The sequence below is a fragment of the Aotus nancymaae genome, unplaced genomic scaffold (assembly GCF_030222135.1).
Source record: "Aotus nancymaae isolate 86718 unplaced genomic scaffold, 86718_ANA_hifiasm-v0.15.2.pri h1tg000059l, whole genome shotgun sequence".
Lineage (NCBI taxonomy): Eukaryota > Metazoa > Chordata > Mammalia > Primates > Aotidae > Aotus > Aotus nancymaae.
Genome location: NW_026988473.1, coordinates 6,569,469 through 6,584,413, shown reverse-complemented (window position 1 = coordinate 6,584,413; position 14,945 = coordinate 6,569,469).

Below are 14,945 nucleotides of genomic sequence, written 5' to 3'. Positions count from 1 at the left end.
TATTCTAAAAATGACCACATAATTGTAAGTAAAACACTCCTTAGCAAATGCAAAATAATAGAAATTGTAACAAACCATCTCTTAGACAACAGTGAAATCAAATTAGAACTCAGAATTAAGAAACTCACTCAAAACTGCACAACTACACGGAAGCTGCACAACCTGCTCCTGAATGACCACTGGGTAAATAATGAAATGAAGGCAGAAATACAGATGTTATTTGAATCCAATGAGAACAAAGACACGATGTACCAGAATCTCTGGGACATATTTAAAGCAGTATGTAGAGGGAAATTTATACACTAAATGCCCACAAGGGAAAGCAGAAAAGATCTAAAATTGACACTCTTAACATCACAACTAAAAGAATTAGAGAAGCAAGAGAAAACAAATTCAGAAGCTAGCAGAAGACAAGAAATAACTAAGATCAGAGCAGAACAGAAAGAGACAGAGACACAAAAAGCCCTTCAAAAAAATCAATGAATCCAGGAGCTAGTTTTTTGAAATGATCAACAAAATATCTAGACCAACAGACCAATAAACAAGAAAAAAGAGAATAATCAAATAGATGCAATGAAAAAATGATAAAGGGGATATCACCACCAATCCCACAGAAATGCAAACTACCATCAGAGAATACTATAAACACTACTATGCAAATAAACTAGAAAATCTAGAAGAAATGGATAAATTTCTGGACACACACACCCTCCCAAGACTGAACCAAGAAGAAGTCAAATCCCTGAATAGACCGATAACAAGTTCTGAAATTGAGACAGCAATTAACAGCCTACCAACCAAAAAAAGTCTAGGACCAGACAGATTCACAGTCAAAATTTACTAGAAGCACAAAGAGAGCTGGTACCATTCCTTCTGATATTATTCCAAACAACAGAAAAAGAGAGAATCCTCCCTCACTCATTTATGAGGCCAGCATTGTCCTGATACCAAAACAGGCAGAAACCCAACAAAAAAAGAAAATTTTAGGCTAATATCCATGTTGAACATTGATGTGAAAATCCTCAATAAAATACTGGCAAACAAAATCCAGCAGCATATTAGAAAGCTTATCCACCACAATCAAGTCGGATTCATCCCTGGGATACAAGCCTGGTTCAATATATGCAAATCAATAAATGGAATCCATCACATAAATAGAACCAATAATAAAAACCACATGATTATCTCAATAGATGCAGAAAAGGCCTTTGACACAATTCAACAACCCTTCGTGATAAAAATTGTCAATACACTAGGTATTAATAGAACGTATCTCAAAATAACAAGACCTATTTATGACAAACCTGTCAGGTCTCCCTATACAAGCCTGGACCCAGAAAGTCTGAAATCCTGCCTGCCTCTGCTGATCATCATCCACCCCAAAAACGTACCAAATGGTAAAGACCATCAACATAATGAAGAAAATGTGTCAACTAACAGGCAAAACATCCAGCTAGCATCAAAATGGCAGGATCAAATTCACACATTACAGTATTAATCTTAACTGTAAATGGACTAAAGGCCCCAATCAAAAGATACAGACTGGCAAATTGGACAAAAAGTCAAGATCTATTGGTGTGCTGTATTCAGGAAACCCATCTCACGTGCCAGGACACACATAGGCTAAAAATAAAGGGATGGAGGAAGATTTATTAAGCAAATGGAGAGCAAAAAAAGCAGGAGTTGCAATCCTAGTCTCTGATAAAAAGAACTTTAAACCAACAAAGGTCAAAAGAGACAAAGAAGGGCATTAAATAATGCTAAAAGGATTAATGCATCAAGAAGAGCTAACAATCCTAAATATATGCACACCCAATACAGGAGCACCTAGGTACATAAGCAAGTTCTTAACGACCTACAAAGAGACTTAGACTCCCACACAACAATGAGAGACCTTAACACTCCACTGTCAATATTAGACAGATCAACGAGACAGAGAATTAACAAGGATGTCCAGGACTTGAACTCAGAACTGGACCAAGCAGATCTAATAGGTATCTACAAAACTCTCCATTCCAAATCCACAGAATATACATTCTTCTCAGCACCGCATTGCACCTACTCTAAAATTGACCACATAACTGGAAGGAAATCACTTCTCAGCAATGCAAAAGAATGGAAATCATAACAAACAGTTTCTCAGACCACAGGGCAATCAAATTAGAACTCAGAATTAAGAAACTAACTCAGAACCGCACAACTTCCTGGAAACTGAACAACCTGCTCCTGAATGTTGACTGGATAAACAAAAAAATGAAGGCAGAAATAAAGATGTTATTTGAAACCAATGAGAACAAAGACACAATGTGCCAGAATCTCTGGGACACATTTAAAGTGGTGTCTAGAGGGAAACTTATAGCAATAAATGACCACATGAGAAGCCAGGAAAGGTCTACAATCAACAGCCTATCATCACAATTGGAAGAGCTAGAGGAGCAAGATCAAAAAAACACAAAAGCTAGCAGAAGACAAGAAATAACTAAGATCAGAGCAGAACTGAAGGTGACAGAGACACAAAAAAACCCTTCAAAAAATCAATAAATCCAGGAGCTGATTTTTTGAAAAGATCAACAAAATAGACAGACTGCTAGCCAGATTATTAAAAAAGAAAAAGGAGAAGAATCAAATAGATGCAATAAAAAACAAAAAAGGGGATATCACCACTGATTCCATAGAAATACAAACTACCATCAGAGATTACTACAAACAACTCTATGCACATAAACCAGTAAACCTGGAAGAAACTGATAAATTCCTGGACACTTACACCCTCCCAAGCCTAAACCAGGAAGAAGTTGAAACCTTGAATAGACAAATAACAAGGGCTGAAGTTAAGGCAGCAATTAAGAGCCTACCAACCAAAAAAAGTCCAGGTTGAGATGGGTTCACAGCTGAATTCTACCAGACATACAAAGAGGAACTGGTACCATTCCTTGTGAAACTATTTCAAACAATCCAAAAAGAGGGAATCCTTCCCAAATCATTTTATGAAACCAACATCATCCTGATACCAAAACCTGGCAGAGACTCAAAAAAAAAAATTCAGGCCAATATACCTGATGAACATCAATGCAAAAATCTTCAATTAAATACTGGCAAACTGATTGCAACAGCACATCAAAAAGCTTATCCATCACAATCAGGTAGGCTTCATCCTGGGGGTGCAAGGCTGGTTCAACAAACGGAAGTCTATGAACATAATCCACCACATAAACAGAACCAAAGACAAAAACCACATGATTATCTCAATAGATGCAGAGAAGGCCTTTGACAAAATTCTACAGCCCCAAAATTCAACAGTGCTAAAAACTCTCAATAAACTAGGTATTGAAGGAACATATCTCAAAATAATAAAAGCTATTTATGAGAAACCCACAGCCAATATCACACTTAATGGGAAAAAATGGAAACATTACCTTTGAAATCCAGCACTACACAAGGATGCCCTCTCTCACCACTCCTATTCAATATAGTATTGGAAGTTCTAGCCAGAGCAATTAGGCAAGAAAAAAAAAATAAAGGGTATTCAATTAGGAAAAGAGGAAGTCAAATTGTCTCTATTTGCAGACGACATGATTGTATATTTAGAAGACCCTATCATCTCAGCACAGAATCTCCTTAAACTGATAAAGAACTTCAGCAAAGTCTCAGGATACAAAATCAATGTACAGAAATCACAAACATTTCTATACACTAACAGACTAACAGAGACCCAAATCATGAGCAAACTCCCATTCACAATTGCTGCAAAGAGAATAAAATACATAGGAATACAACTAACAAAGGATGTAAAGGACCTCTTCAAGGAGAACTACAAACCACTGCTCAAGGAAATAAGAAAGGACACAAACAAATGGAGAAATATTCCATGCTAATGGTTAGGAAGAATCAGTATCGTGAAAATGGCTATACTGTCCAAAGTAATTTATAGATTCAATGTTATCCTCATCAAGCTACCAATGACCTTCTTCACAGAACTGGAAAAAACCACTTTAAACTTCATATGGAATCAAAAGAGAGCCCGCATAGCCAAGACAATCCTAAGCTAAAAGAACACAGCTGGAAGCATCACACTACCTGATTTCAAACTATACTGCAAGGCTACAGTAATCAAAACAGCATGGTACTGGTACTAAAACAGAGATACAGACCAATAGAACAGAACAGAGGCCTCAAAGGCAACGCTGCACATCTACAACCATCTGATGTTTGACAAACATGACCAAAACAAGCAATGGGGAAAGGATTCCCTGTTTAATAAATGATGTTGGGAAAACTGGCTAGCCATGTGCAGAAAACAGAAACTGGACCCCTTCCTGACACCTTACACTAAAATTAACTCCAAATGGATTAAAGACTTAAACATAAGACCTAACACCACAAAAACCCTAGAAGAAAACCTAGGCAAAACCATTCAGGACATAGGCATAGGCAAGGACTTCATGACTAAAACACCAAAAGCATTGGCAACCAAAGCTAAAATAGGCAAATGGGACCTAATTAAACTCCAGAGCTTCTGTACAGCAAAAGAAACAATCATTAAAGTGAACTGGCAACCAACAGAATGGGAAAAAATTTTTGCAATCTACCCATCTGACAAAGGGCTAATATCCAGAATCTACAAAGAACTAAAACAGATTTACAAGAAAAAAAAAAAACAAACAAATCCATCCAAAAGTGGGTGAAGGATATTAACGGACACTTTTCAAAAGAAATCATATATGAGGCCAACAAACATGAAAAAATGCTCATCATCGCTGGTCATTAGAGAAATGCAAATCAAAACCACATTGAGATACCCACTCACACCAGTTTGAATAGCAATCATTAAAAAAATCTGGAGACAACAGATGCTGGAGAGGATGTGGAGAAATAGAAATACTTTTACACTGTTAGTGGGAGTGTAAACTATTTCAACCATTGTGGAAGACAGTGTGGTGCTTCCTCAAGGATCTAGAAATAGAAATTCCATTTGACCCAGCAATCCCATTACTGGGTATATATCCAAAGGATTATAAATCGTTCTACTATAAGGACACATGCACACATATGTTCATAGCGGCACTGTTTACAATAGCAAAGACCTGGAACCAACCCAGATGCCCATCGATGATAGACTGGACAAGGAAAATGTGGGACCTCTACACCATGGAATACTATGCAGCTATAAAAATGAGTTCATGTCCTTTGTAGGGACATGGATGAATCTGGAAACCATCATTCTCAGCAAACTGACACAAGACCAGAAAATCAAACACTGCCTGTTCTCACTCATAGGCGGGTGTTGAACAATATCACTCACAGGGACACAGGGAGGGGAGCATCACACACTAGGGTCTGTTGGTGGGGGAAGGGAGGGACAGTAGGGGGCTAGGGAGGTCAGGGAGGGATAACATGGGGGAAAATGCCAGATGTAGGTGATGGGGGTATAGAGGCAGCAAACCACATTGCCATGTGTACCTATGCAACAATCCTGCATGATCTGCACATGTATCCCAGAACCTACAGTACAATTAAAAAAAATAAAAAAGTATGAGTTCATGTCCTTTGCAGGGACATGGATAAAGCTGGAAATAATCATTCTCAGCAAACTAACACAAAAACAGAAAATTAAATACCACATGTTCTCACTCACAAGTGGGAGTTTAAAAATGAGAGCACATGGACACAGGGAGGGAAAAATCAAACACTGGGGTCTGTTGGGGAGCAAGGGTCTGGGGGAGGGATAGCATAGGAGAAATAATGTAGATGATGTGTTGATGGGTACAGCAAACCATCATGGCATATGTATATCTATCTAACAAACCTACACATTCTGTACATGTATCCCAGAACTTAAAGTATAACTTAAAAAAAGAAATAAATTCAAAAAAAAAAGTTCTTGAATTGCTTCCTTAATATTTCATATGCAAAATTAGGCACTCAAAAATGTAACAAAATATAGACGACATGGCCTGATTGAGGAGAAGTGCTATAAAAACAAACAGATTATTCAAGCAATGAAAAATAAGCATTTCTAAATGAGCTTAATATGTACAAATATTAAAACAGAAGATAGATAATAAAATGAACCAAATAAATTGAAAAACTAAAATATATAATAAATTAAAAACTCAATGATGGAATTTTACAGCAAATTCGAGATGAAAAATTAGAGAATTAGTAAATTGCAATAAATATTAGAAGAAAATATGCAGACCAAAGCAGAAAATAGTTGTAAAGAGATATAAAGGAAACAGTGCAAAATTCTGACATACATTTAATTCAATTACAATTTTAGAAACATAAAAGAAAAAGTATCAGGTAGTCAAAATATTTGAAGAGATATAGCTGAAAATTCTCTAAAACTACTGAAAGATATTAGACTATGAATTTATAAGATGTTACACGTTTCATGAAAAATGAATTTTAAAAAGAAAATTTGTTTAAAAAGGAAGAACAGAAAAGGGACAGCCAAATAAAAGCAAAATACAAAAAATTTAAGAATATACTGCATTCAAAAAAATAATAGTAAAGCCAGGCATGCTACCTCCTGCCTGTAAACCCAGCATTTTGGGAGGCAGAGGCAGGTCGGTCACTTGAGGACAGGAGTTTGAGACCAGCATGGCCAACGTGGAAAAATCCCGTCTTTACTAAAAATACAGAAATTAGCCGAGTGTGGTGGCTGGCACCTGTAATCCTAGCTACTTGGGAGGCTGATGCATGAGAATTGTTGGAACCTGGAGGCAGAAGGTGCATTGAGCTGACATGGCACCACTGCATTCTGCCCTGGGGGACAGAGCAAGATCCTGTCTCAAAGAAACAGGCCCGGCACGGTGGCTCACGCCTATAATCCCAGCACTTTGGGAGGCCAAGGTGGGCAGATCACCTGAGGTCAGGAGTTTGAGAACAACTTGACCAACATGGAGAAACCCCATCTCTACTGAAAATACAAATTTTGTTGTGCATGGTGACACATGCCTGTAATCCCAGCCCTTGGGGAGGCTGAGGCAGGAGAATCGCTTGAACCCAGGAGGTGGAGGTTGCAGTGAGCTGAGATTGTGTCATTGCCCTTCACAACAAGAGTGAAACCCCATCTCAAAAAAAAGAAAAAAATAAAATAAAATAATATGACTGACAGACTATTTCTTAAAAGAAGCAGTGAAAATCAGAAGACAAAGGAAATACATCTTCACAGTGCTAAATGAATATTAATGTCAATATAGAATCCATTCAAAATCTCACAGAAGTGAATTTAAAATGCAGAGTTAGAACCAAACACAAACTATAGAATAAGTGCTCTAAAAAATGATTTTCAAGAAGGAAAAAGCTCTGAAATGCACAAAAGGAAATGCAGAAAAGAAGGAAGATTAATTGAAAGAAGAAAGATAGGAATAAATAAAATGAATATTAATCATAGGTAACATTAATCTCTCAAAATAAATACCAAACGTTACAATGTTACTTTCCAACATAAATGCCTAACAAAAAGAATCTACTGCAGAGGAAGCTTTCAGAAATCTCATAAATATGAACTGCACTTAGGATGTTAGTCATCGTTTTCCCCAGTTACCTTTGAAGTCACTGTTGCAGAGATGAATACTCCACAAAGCCTCAATGAACATCATCTGCCTTTCACCATGTCTGCTTTGGCTACTGTCAATACCCAAGGTCCAAAATGCCATCAGCAGTGTCCATCATTGACTCCTTAACATGGTACAAATAGTTACAGAAACCAGTCAACAACTGTGTGACAGCTTACTTCATTGCAACTCCTCAATCTGGAGAAGACAGCATCTTGTCGTTATATATTCTGGTTATATGTTTGTCCTAGCACTTGCCTTATTTATTATCCATGGAGTAGAACCCATTATCCATTGCCATGATATCTCATTTATTCTCTATCCAGAAGAAACACTTCTAATATAAAGTAAAATATATCACTCACCACAGTAAAATTACTGCTACAATCATATTTCTCATTACCTAGAAGTTGACCAAATAGGGCATTGAAATGACCTCCTAAAGGGTGAGCCATGATGCCAGTGAGACAACCCTAACCTGAGAACTTGAAATGCTCTCTTCCATATGTTTGACACACAACGTATGTTCAGTAAGTTTCACTCATCCTATACCCATGACATATATTCTGGGAAATTATCCCAATGCTAATAAACATTCTCCCCCCTGCAGCCATCTATTTGCCTTTTTTCATTCTGGTATCCACAAGATCCCTACACGTTCCTCCAATTCTTGCCAGTGCATATTACTTAGACCCTGCAACTAGTTAATCAAATAAAATATTTCCTTCTAGAACAAGGCCATAATTCCCACTTGCAGTCTAGTGATACCTGGACCTAAATACTGATCTAGATGCAAAAAGGGACTTCTCTGGGAAGGGGCATGAGACCTTTGGTGACTGGCTTTCTGCAGCTTCTACAGATATTGAAAGGGCTCACATCTGAAGGTTGTCTACTAACAGCAGGCACAGCAACTGAAAAAATATATCCTTCTTTCCTAAAGGGAGGGCCAGGAAGTACATTCTCAGATCTATCACAGCCTAGCTCTATGTCACTTGAATCTATTCTTTCATATACACATGGGAACAGGTTCTTTAGGATTCTCTTCCTGGGGGAAAATAGGAAAAGAAAGTTTAAGGGAAAAACTGTCTCTTGTCACCGTGGCCAATCATAGAGTTGCAACTGCTATTTACCATCTTATTCCTTCATTGTCAATTCTATTTCTCCCACTTCACCTCCTATTAGCACCACTACCGATCTCATGACTGACTTAAAGGTGTGGCTTAGACCTTCATCCCCAAAATGTCTCATCCCTGTTCACTGTACACATTCAGAAGCAGATTCTTGTACTTTGTCACTTATTATCACAAGTGGACAAGGGTGTGACAAGATGTGCTCCTGTAAGTCACGTGGAAGACAAAAATATCATTCCCTGCCACCATTGTGTGATAACACCCTCCATTCCACATCATAATCAGGTCAATTACCTCTGCCACGGTTGTGAAGATATCCTTCTCTCAATGTCTACAGATAGCAACCCTTTTCGTGGTAGGAGAGCCAGATTTAATCCCACACTGTGACACATGACCATCAGAGACATTTTACAAACCTTACCAAATACGCCTGGTTCACATCCTAGTATCAGAAAAGAAATGACAATGGTTCTAGGAGATTTATTATGGGAAGTTACTCACACAATGTCATTGAAACCCATTAACCTTAAGGCCCAATTGTTTTCAGAGTGTCTGCTATGTGTAGTTTGGCACACTGGAGACTCCAGCAGAAGCCCAATTCCGCCACCCTAGGATGGACGCTGGGATTTGGGATTCAATATACCTAATACAGTGGCCTGAGGAAGCCCATTTGAAAGACAACTAGTGGGAAGTGGTTGGACTTTCACAGACACACAAATTAATTCAGCAAGAGTGCCCTCAATGACATGGGTGATTAGAGGGCCAGTTACAAAAAGATAGCATGACATGGCAAAGTTTCTTAATAAAATGGAAATAGCATATGGAGAAATGTTCAAGGAGGTGGCTCTGAGAACTCTATCATATTTAAGTATAACTTTCAGAACCAATAGAACCTCTGTCAGAGGTTTCCACTCCTGCTGATCACTAGTGTGAATGTGAATATTCATTTCTGGCTAAAGAAAAACAAGATATTTAACTTCCTAATGGAGATTCTCCACTTGAAGGGTATGATTCATATGAAAATCTGCTGAAATTCTCATAGTAGAACCTTGTTCCAAGAAGGTAAAATTAAGTCCTCTGAATGACCATATGTACAATATAGTCATAAAAGCAGCATAACCTTTAGTTCATGGAGCATTGGTTCTCAGTCTCAGAGCAATGTCTGAATATCTCCTGACTCCTGTGTTGTAATCTCACCATTTGGTCAGGCAGACAAGCCTCTGATCAATGGATGACCAAGAAATCCAGCATCAGAGAATGCTATTATGGAAGTCTTACTAGGATTCTAAGGGAAGATTAAAGTGGGTGCTATAGGTCACCCAAAGAACCTAAGTTTTCACTCTTTTTAATTATATTTTAAGTTCTGGGGTACATGTGAAGATGTTGCAGGATTGTTACACAGGTATACACATGCCATGGTGGTTTGCTGCCTCCATCTCCCTGTCACCTACATTAGGCATTTCTCCTAATGATATCCTTTCCCAATCTCCCCACCCCATCCCCTGCTCTCCCTCCCCTAGCCCCCCACACCCAACAGACCCCAGCGTGTGATGTTCCCCTCTCTGTGTTCACTCTTTTTTAAAAAGTAATAGAAAGTCTTTGTCTCAGAATTTTCAAGTGACAACTTGGATATATGGGACGAATGACGTATAATGATAGCAAGAATAATAACATATCCAAGTCAACCAAAACCAGTAATGTGATAAAGACTAAGGTGCTAGAACAAGAGCAGAAACACTGCTTTAAATGCCTTAAAGAGTATTTACCAGGGTCAAAAAACCACAACAGAGCTTGTAGTGTTATTACAAAGGACCAATAGCCATAGCTCTTAGTGATATCAAATGGGTTTTTCTTGATTCTACTTTTAATTACATTTTGAGTTTAACTTAGCCTATGATCCAAACCACAAAGGAAAACACCATCATGTTATTGAAACCATACATGGTCTACCAGTTTGATTCCCTACATCTCACTGAATCAAAGCACAAGTTTTCTCATGGCCAGTGGGCATAAATGAGCTACAAAGTATATCACACAGGCAGGCATGGTGGCTCACGCCTGTAATCCCAGCACTTTGAGAGGCAAGGGGGGCAGATCACCTGAGGTAAGAGGTTCGAGACCAGCCTGACCAACATGGAATAACCCCATCTCAACTAAAAATTCAAACATTAGCTAAATGTGGTGGCACATGCCTGTAATCCCAGCTTCTTGGGAGGCTGAGGCAGGAGAATCACTTGAACTCAGGAGGCAGAGGTTGCAGTGAGCCAAGATCGTGCCACTACACTCCAGCCTGGGCAAGAATCTGTCTTGGAAAAAAAAAAAAGAAGTATATCACATGAGCATATTATACCCCTTACAACCCAGGTAATACTGGCTTAATCAAAAAATGAATTAATATATGTAATAGCTAAAAGGAAAAATCATGTCAGATGGGAAAGGGGCACAGAGATGTGTGATAACACCTAGAATGCACTATTATTCGTTATACATGACATTATCTTGTCTCCAGAGAATAAAACTCCTGTGTCTATCATAGGTGACATGAAGTCAGCTAATGCTAGGAAAAGACAATGAACCCATTCTCACTTGAATGGGAGAACTAAACTGAAGTTATTTAATGCGATGTCTAGGAATTGTATTGTAGGAAAGACACAATGCAGTAAATGCTTCTGTTAATACAATTGCATAAGAAAAAATTAGAACTATAAAAAGGTAAAGATGATAAAATATAAAGAAAGAAAAGGAGTATCCCAATTGGTAAAGGATGTCTAAAAGTGCTATTGTATAATCTTTAATTCTGGGATGTAGGCATTAATGCTGAGACATGGACTTTCTTGAGTTTCAACAGAAAGTTGAAACATTTACTACATCACTCTACTATGGCAGAAACTGAACTTCAAACTCTTTTCCAACAGCCCATGCACTAGCAAATTGCTGGAATTTTTTCTCACTCTTTCAATCTTTTACCTATTTTGTGTTGAGGGGAGAGCTAAATGTAGTCTCAACCTGCCTTATGCAATTCAGCAATGAGTTCAGTATGAGTTCAGGGATGAGAAATGTCATAACTAACAGATCTGTATTATCAGAAATGCAAGAAAAAAGTTCCTCAGCCTGAAAAAAACAGTATTATATAAAAATTACAATTTATAGAAAAGAATTCAGAAAGTAGACATAATACATAGATTCTTTTTCTTTCTTGTTTTATAAAAATTCTTCAAACAAAATTAATATCAATATATTCAGAAGTTAATAACATGCAGCAGTAAAATACAGAAAACAATTTCAAAGTGCTGTGGAATGTTAAGTAGAATGACACTTTCAAAAGATTTTTCATTTCTATCGAGAAACAGAGTCCTGCCGACAGCCAGCTTGGAAGTGGATCCTTCCTGAGCCGAGCCTTCATGTGAGACAGTAGCCGAAGTCAGACGATGATCACAGATTCATAAGAGACCCTGAAGCACTAGAACCTGCTAAGCCATCCTTAGTTTCCTGATCTACAGAAGCTGAGACATAATAAGTACATAGTGTTTTGAGCCTAAGTTTTAGAGTAACTTTTATATGAGAATAAGTAGGTCACATATGTAGAAAAATCTTCAAATATTTGGAAATTGGCAATAAGTTTTTGATAATCTATGAATCAAAGTAGAAGTTACAATATAAACAAGCAAATATTTAGAACTCAACACTAACTAAAACATATCAAAATGTATGAGCTGTAATTCAAATAGTACTGAGAGGGAAATTTATAGCTATAAGTGCTATATTAAAACTAAAATGTTTAAGCATCCATCTGAGCTTTCGCCTTAAGAAGAGTAAATTAAATTAAATCCAAGGTAAGTAAAGGAAGAACATAATAAAAATCAGTAAAATAGGAAACATAAAATAAAGAAAATCAAAATAGTCCGATGTTGGTATTTTTATAATAAAATAGATAAACTTCTAACAAGAAATATCAAGAAAGAAAAAGAAATAGAAATTCAAATTACCAGTATATTTTTTTAAATCATCTTAAAATAGATCCTTTAGACTTTAAAGGAATCGCAAAGAATTGTTATGCAAAGCATCATTTTAATTAATTTGACAGCTTAGATAAAAGGGTAAAATGTAGGGAAAACACAACCTTCTGAAAATGACCCCAAAACAAACTGAAAAGCTAAACACACCTATGTCACTCCAAGTAATGAACCATTCTTGTTTGTAGAGAATATGATAGTGTCCAAAAAACGCTAAGGAATCTCCAGAGATGACAAGAAATAAGTGGTAAAGTTAGCACGTTTGTATGTCTAAAATGCCGAATTAAAAATTCAATTGCATTTATATATACTAACAGCAATAATAATTGAAATTTTTTAAATTAAAAACCTGTGAAAGCATCTGAAGACATAAATATTTAGGAGCAGATGAGTAAGACTCATATGCTAATAACTACAAAACGTTTCAAACATAAATACTTAAAACACCTAGTAGATATATTGTATTCAAGAATTAGAAAACCCACTATTGTTAAGATATTAATTCAGTCCAAGATGATTTATAGATTCAACTCAATCTCAATAAAATTCCTAACATGTGCCTTTCAGATGCAGACAATTGTTCTGCACACTGCTCTGCAAAGTGACTTTCCCACTTCCCCTTCAAGGGTTATCATCTGTTTCTATAACATTTCAAATCTGGGATGGTCATGTGTACACTCTGAGCAATAGAAGATGGTGCAAGTGATACTGTGCCAGTTCTGGACATAGCCCTTTATTGGCCTGCCATCTTCTACTTTCTACCATGGGGATCTCTTAGTGCCATGTAAAAAGCCTGACTATCCTGTTGGAGAGATCTTGTGGTCCTTCATCTAAATGGATAGGAGGAAGGACTCAGCGGATCTCTTCCAGTCATCACCTCCAAGATGCTATAAATGTGAAGTAAGCCTTCCTGGACTCTACAGATGCCCCTGCTATCAGCTGAATAACACTGAGTGACTTCAGTCCATGCCACATGAAGCAAAAGAAATATTCAGCCAACCACTGCCTGAATTCCTAGCCCATACAATTTGAAGATAAAATAAGATGGTGATTGTTTTAAGTCACAAAATCTGTGGAGCCTTGTACAGCACGGGAAGAGATGACCAGAATAAAGAGTGGCACCTGTAAGTGTGGTGCTCCCATAACAACAATTTAAAGCATGTGGCATAGGCTGTAATATCAGATGCTAGATGACACTGAGAAGGGTCTCCTGGACAGTGTGAGTGGTGACTGAAAAGACGGAAGTAACTAGGGAAAAAGAAGTGACTCCTTATCTAGTGTCAGAAAGGTTTGGCGATACTGCCACATAGAATAACGTATAAAACAGAAAGTGTACTTAAGTGAACAGGTGGATCCAGCTACGATTTTCAAGTACAATATTGAAAGTTCAAGCTGTTTCTTATAAAAGTGTGTGATATCATAAGGCATAGGTCAAAATATGAGTTAAAAGAGTTTGAATTTTCTAGCAGAATGTACAAGAAAAATAATAACCCAAGCTTGCTGGTTTCAAAAATCAAACTGGTTTCCCTTTCCAGCCTGCCCAAAGATCTAAAGACTCTCAATGTAAGTAAGCTCATCTAGCTTCTGACATTTAAGCCAATGCCACATGCTTTAAATGTCAGAATAAACATCATCTCAAAGTTGTCAATGGAAGATTCTTTGAGAAGACTTCGGAAATATTTTAAAGTGTGTTTCATAAACCCCACCAATTAAGCAATAACAATCCTAAGACTCCTATGGGAATTATCCTACTGCACACACAGACTTTCAGCTCAAACCCAAGTCAGTTGCAAAGGTATTTGTGAATATGAGTCTTTTATAATGTTGTAAATGCCAATAAAAACACAGAAATATTACAAAGTTTTTAAGGAAATTGCACTAAAGGTAGCACCTTAGCCTTTTCTTGTGAACAGGCGTGTCTATTTTTGGTTATCTACTCCTCTCTTCCTCCATTGTATGCTGAGAATGTGAAAGAAAACCCTGTCTCTAATTTATAGATCTGAAAATAGGTAAGAAGCAGAATAAAAGAGCTGTACATTAGAAACTGCACCAGACAGCTTCATCCACACTCACTCTGCGTATAGATTTGAGATCCTGGATATCAAATTGAGGTTACAATGGGACAAGGTGTTAACTGGACTGGAAGCTCCTAAATCCTGCTTTCCCAATCTAGGATCCCTGAAGTGCCATTACGAGTCTGACAATCTCACTGGAAAGATCTTGTTTACATATCCCTGTAG